The 6,055-nt window shown below is 46.2% G+C and overlaps 1 long non-coding RNA gene across 1 annotated transcript; it reads left to right on the top strand.

Annotated features, from left to right (window-relative positions):
• Positions 1–374: 374 nt before the first annotated feature.
• LOC149381813 (uncharacterized) lies at positions 375–888 on the top strand. The gene is made up of 2 exons (XR_016293891.1): positions 375–522; positions 630–888. It is a non-coding gene; the product is annotated as an uncharacterized LOC149381813 (long non-coding RNA).
• Positions 889–6,055: the final 5,167 nt, after the last annotated feature.

The following is a 6,055-nucleotide window of genomic DNA, read 5'->3' as shown; positions in this document are numbered from 1 at the left end:
TCATTAGTGCTCCTTAGATTCATAATTGATATGATAGTGTTTGTTTCGCATGATTTCAAAATGCAATTCGCCCTTAGTTTTATATTCACCCTTCCTCTATGTATCTTTCATTTGCTAGCTTTTTTCCAATCCAATATAATCTTGACATCTGTATCCCACATAGAAGATTGGGAGAGAAGAGAAATCCCAGCCTTCCATTTAGCCACGTACAACTCCACCAAAACGAAATCCTCCGTTAATCTGATAGCAAAACAAATAGATAGTGGACACACTGGACACCAACTTGATTTAACCCTAAATTATTCTTGAGATATTATGACGTCAGATGTAGCCTTTTCAGTATTATAAAAAGAGAGAGGCTTCCATATTTTCTTCACCGCAGAAAAAAAAAAATCTACAACATTTGTATGAGCTAAGCATAGCAGACAAATCATGAAAACTATTCACAGTATGATATTGTTGGTCGCTGTCATGGCTTTGATTGCTTCATCGCCCGCGTCGTCCCTCCGAATCAACAAATATGTATGTACTATACTTGATCATATACATATATATATATAGATGTGTGTGTGGTGATTATCAAAAGGATTGTTTTGATCGTTAATAGCCACTGTCTGTATGTATTGCAGCTGAACTCATGCATCCAAAACGACCAGACATGCGGAGCCCTTCACTGGTGTTGCCCTGGGATGTACTGCTACGGCGATTTTTTCTCTGGAACGTGCGTATATCATAACTAATTAATAATAAAATAAAGTGGCTAGCCACTATATATATCTACTGTTTCATCTATGGTATATATGTTTGTGTGTGTGTAACTCTCAGGCCTCAGCTCAATAATAAAATGGTTTCGTCGTGCCATGTGCAATCTGAAAGCACTTTGAAAAACCGGATATATATCTTGTATTTTAGTCAAAGCTGTTTCGAGCTTCCTGACTTATGGACAATCGATAAGTCGACGAAAAACCGAAAAGAAAAAATGTGAAAAATGACAACTGATTTGCCGTTTTAAAAGACCGTTTTCCATGAAAAATCGGCATGATGATGAAAAACCGAACAAAAATAATGTTGTATAATATGTTATATATATATATATATATTTCAATTTGTAAACTTATATATATATATATATATATATCCCACATAGCCTATAACCTGTTGTTACCAATATACATATATTTTTTTTATTAAAATATACTTATATTTTTTTTTATTAAAATATATATATATATATATATATATATATAATACTTAATATATGTATGATATTTAAACTAACATTTTATAATAATTGTTTTTTTATAATAGTTGAACGTTATTATACAATTGGAAAAAATTATAATAAGATATTTATATTAGTTAAACAATATAAAAATGAAGACTATGAGCTTCAGTAAAAATAAAAATAAAAATAAAAAGATAAAGCATAATAAAGACAAATGGAAAAGGTATGACAATTGTGAAACCTATATAAAGTAAAGTAAACGTTTTATTTTGACCTACTTGTTCCATCAGACCATACTACAATACTTTTACAACACAAAAACGCCAATTTTCAGAAGGCAGAATTGAGTTTTTTTTTTTACCAGCAAAGCTAGGTAAGAAATTTGTTTTTGAAGAAAACCCTTGAAAGTCGCAAAGAATATGTTGTTTTTGAACTGAATCTTGTCGAAACGACATCGATTTCAGCGATTTTCTCCGACTCTCGCCGGCGTTTTAAAGGTCTTTATCGCTTCTCCGTAGACACCGAAAATCGTTCCTCTCTCTCTTTTTCTCCGATTTCCCCTATTTTTTTTTTAGTTTTCACACAATTTTTGGCTTAAATAACAACGAAATTTTTGTCTGAAAACGGAAACAACTAAAGGGAAATTTTGTGTATCCGGAGCTACAGCAAGGGCCACATCGATGCGAGGATAGATGATAAACGGGGGACTATGTCTAGATTCACCGGTTTCTACGGCGAGGTGAAAGAGGCAGCGCGTCATCTCTCGTGGGAACTTCTGAGGCGTATCCACAGCGGTGACGATAGCCCTTGGCTGTGTGCGGGTGATTTCAACGAGGTTTTGTTCGATTTCGAGATGTAAGTCGAACGAGGCGACGCGCTAGTGACATGTCGAACTTCGCTGAGGTGCTGGAAGAGTGTGGGTTAGTGGACCTGGGTTTCAAAGGTGAGATGCTTACTTGGAACAATATGCAGAGCGGGGCCCACAATGTTCAATGTAGGCTTGACCGGGTGTGTGCGAACCCGGCGTGGAAGAGGCTGTTCCCGGCCGGCTTTGTGGAAGTCCTCGACTTTTGGGGGTCCGATCACAGGGTCATTTTTGTGGGCACGGACGATACGCCCCCGGTGTCCTCGGGCGGTGGGTTTTCACAAAAACGATGGGCCTTTGAGCCGGGGTGGTTGACCGACGAGAACTGCGAACGAGTAATCAGGGGCGCTTGGTTGAATGAGGTGGGGAGGCGAGACGGGAAGAGCTGCATAGCGGGTTTTTCGGCCTGCAAAGAGGCGCTCAGAGCTTGGGCGCGCACATCTTTTGCCCATAGGGAGAGACGTATCCGCGAGCTCTCGGCAAGGCTCGAGCGGATCAACAAGGCCCTTTTTTCCTCAGGCACCAGTAGAGAGTCGAAGCGGGTTGGTCTAGAGTTGGAATCTCTCATCTTGGTTGACGAGCACTATTGGAAACAAAGAGCCCGGTCGGATTGGTTGAAAGACGGGGACAAGAACTCGGCCTATTTTCACTCGAGAGCTGTCCGGAGGAAGTCTCAAAACACTATCCGGGGAATCCAAAACGAGGCAGGAGAATGGGTTACGTCGGAGCGAGAGGTTCGTGCTGTTTTTGAGGGGTACTTCCGAGGTATCTTTGGATCGAATGGGGCGACTGAGGAGGAGTTCGGCATGATCACTTGTGAGGATGTGCGCTCGCTCTCGGAGGTGCAGCGAGATTTTTCGGAGGAGGTTTTTTCCGAAGACGAGGTAGACAAGGCCGTATTCTCAATGGGACCACGGAAAGCACCGGGCCCCGATGGCTTCCACGCTCTTTTTTTCCAAAAATTTTGGAGAATTGTAGGCCCGGAAGTGAGACAGGAGTGCTTGGATATTCTCAATGGGGTGGGCAGTGCTAGAGCTTGGAATGCTACGAATATCGTCCTTATCCCTAAGGTCAAGAACCCGACGAGGGTTAAAGACTTCCGCCCAATAAGCCTTTGCAACGTCACCCTCAAAATCGTGACAAAAGTGGTGGCAAACCGAATCAAGGAGGTTCTCCCGGCGATCATCTCGGAATCTCAAAGCGCCTTTGTCCTCGGTCGGCTCATTACGGATAACGCCGTGATCGCCTACGAGCTCATCCACTCCATTCGGTCGCGTACAAAGGGAAAAAAAGGAGTTTTAGCTCTCAAGCTTGACATGAGTAAGGCGTATGATCGGGTTGAGTGGGGCTTCATTATCGCCATGTTGAAAAGGATTGGTTTCGGCTCGAGAATAGTAGAGGTAGTGCGCGACTGTATTTCTTCTCCGGTTTTCTCAGTCGTCATAAACGGGAAGAGTGGATGGGTGGTTGTCCCAAAGAGGGGCCTTAGGCAAGGGTGCCCTCTCTCCCTGTATTTGTTCCTATTGTGTGCGGAAGGGCTTTCCGCCCTCATCCGCGGTCAAGAGAGACTTGGTCTTTTGAGAGGTTTCGCATGTAGGCCCGCAGCGCCTTCAGTGTCCCATCTTCTCTTTGCAGATGATAGCATTCTTTTTTGCGAGGCGAGTGAAGCGAGTTGCCTTGCAATCCGCTCTCTATTGGAGGTCTATGAGAGAGAGAGAGAGGATCGGGGCAAATGGTCAATATGGACAAGTCGGTGATGTGTTGTTCGCGGAACATGTCGGGGGATGTGGCGGCCAACCTTTCTACAATGCTTAAAATCCCTGTGGTGGACGAGCTTGAGAGCTACCTCGGGCTGCCGGTTCATGTGGGAAGGAACAAGGTGGCGGTCTTTAGTTGCCTCTCTAATCGGATTCACAAGCAGATGCGAGCGTGGAGGACTAAACTTTCTCGGCGGGTGGGCGAGAAGTTCTTGTGAAAGCTGTGGTGCAAGCAATCCCGACGTACATCATGAGTCTCTTCAAAATCCCGATATCCCTCATCAACGACCTTCATGGCATTATTGCCCGGTTTTGGTGGGGGGGGGAACGGAAGATAAAAGGAAGATACATTGGAAACGCTTGGAGCTTATAACTAAGGCAAAGGCGGAGGGGGGCTCGACTTTAGAGACCTTGGTGATTTTAATCGGGCCCTTGTGGGTCGACTTACTTGGCGTGTTATTCAGAGCCCGGAGTGCTTGATGGCCAAGGTGCTCAAGGCGAAGTACTTCCCGTATTCTTCGGTTCTCGATTTCAAGTGTATGGGCCATTTCTCCTACTCGTGCAAAAGTCTCTATTGGGGGCGAGACCTGCTTCAACGGGGGAATTAGGTGGCAAATCGATGAGGGGAACCTCAGGGCTTTCGCGGCTCCCTGGATTCCACGGGCCGGGGCTTTCTCATTGTTGACAGCGGAACCGGAAGACGGATATCTGTGGCGTGTGGCGGATTTCTTTAGTAAGGGGAGATGGAACCGGGATCTTGTTACCGCCATGATGTCTCCATACGATGCCGAGGTAATTCTAAAAATTCCCTTGAGTCATGAGGTCAGGCAGGACCGGCTGGTCTGGCATTTTGAGGAGGATGGGAACTACACGGTTAGGTCGAGCTATCGGCTTGCAAGGTCGGAGACGTGCGGGGGCCCGTCAAGCTCGGTTAGCATGGAACCGCGGTGGTGGAAGAAGTTGTGGGGGCTCCAAATCCCGACTAAAGTCAAGCACGTGGTCTGGCGTGCCTGGTTTGATGCCCTCCCTTCGTTTGGGTCCCTCAGAGGGCGTGGAGTTGAGTGTCTGCCCATTTGCCAATTTTGTGGGGCACTCCTAGAAGACAATCTTCATGCGGTGTGAGGCTGCGAGCGGGCGCAAGCGGTGTGGCGCTGCTCGTCGCTGCAGCGCTGGGTTGAGAAGACGGGGGCGATCCCCTTCAAAGAGCTTTGCTAGCGCGCGGTGGACGGCCTCGCTGAGGCGGATCTCGAGTTTTTCTGTGGGCTCGTCTGGGCGGCCTGGGCTGACAGCTGTTTGAGCATTATGTCAAGCCACAGGAGGCGTGGGTTGATGAGGTAGCTTGCTGGTTCGCGAGCTTCAAAGAGTGTGCTAGGAGCACAGAGGCGTCTCAAGGAATCAGATCAGCGAACCAGGCGGCGTGGCTTGGGCCCGAGGCTGACAGCCTCAAACTTAATGTTGACGCTGCGTGGGAGGAGCAGACAGGTCGTGGGGCGGTGGGTTGCGTGGTGAGAGACCATCGGGGCGAGGTCGTCGGTGCTTCGGCTACGCTGATCGAGCGCATTGACTCTGTGTTGACGGCTGAATGCAGAGCCATCGACTGTGGGCTTCAGTTTCTCCAAGCTAGGGGGTGGCGTGTTTCGTCAATGGAGTCCGACTGTCTTCGAGCAACTCAACTTGTCAACAGCAGATCCCTCAACGGGGTTCAAGGGCCGATCATCGCAGATATCGGAGCTTTGGTGAAGTCGCAGGTCCTGTCGAAGAGATGCCAGTGGGTTCCTAGATCGTGCAACGAGGTGGCTAATTGCTTGGCCAAAGCTCGTCTTGACTTTTTGGTTTCAGATTTTTGCTCTTGTTCTTGCCCTGCGTGGCTGTGTAATGTTGTTCTAAGGGATTCCAGTGCCCTGGTTTGTGGTTAATGAAATTTCTTTTCTCCCTAAAAAAAAAAAGCCACAAATATCTATGAAAAAATCTGAACAATTGAAAAGGTGTGTTTTGTAGGCCTAGACGAAGGAACTTTACCCAAAAAAAAAAAGTAATTCACCAAGGCACATTAATTTTCAACATGAAAACCCTACACCTCCATCGTAATGCATCAATATCCCAACATAATACAAATAAATCCCAATAAAACAGTACATATCAAACCGTAGCCTCTCTTTTAGAAAAATATCAAACCGGCCGTAGCCTCAGCATGAGCATGGAAGAAAA

This window comes from Urtica dioica, chromosome 11 (assembly GCF_054948205.1).
Source record: "Urtica dioica subsp. dioica isolate 48M chromosome 11, U.dioica_male_clone48M_v1_H2, whole genome shotgun sequence".
Lineage (NCBI taxonomy): Eukaryota > Viridiplantae > Streptophyta > Magnoliopsida > Rosales > Urticaceae > Urtica > Urtica dioica.
This window is presented reverse-complemented; position numbering and strand designations above follow the sequence as displayed.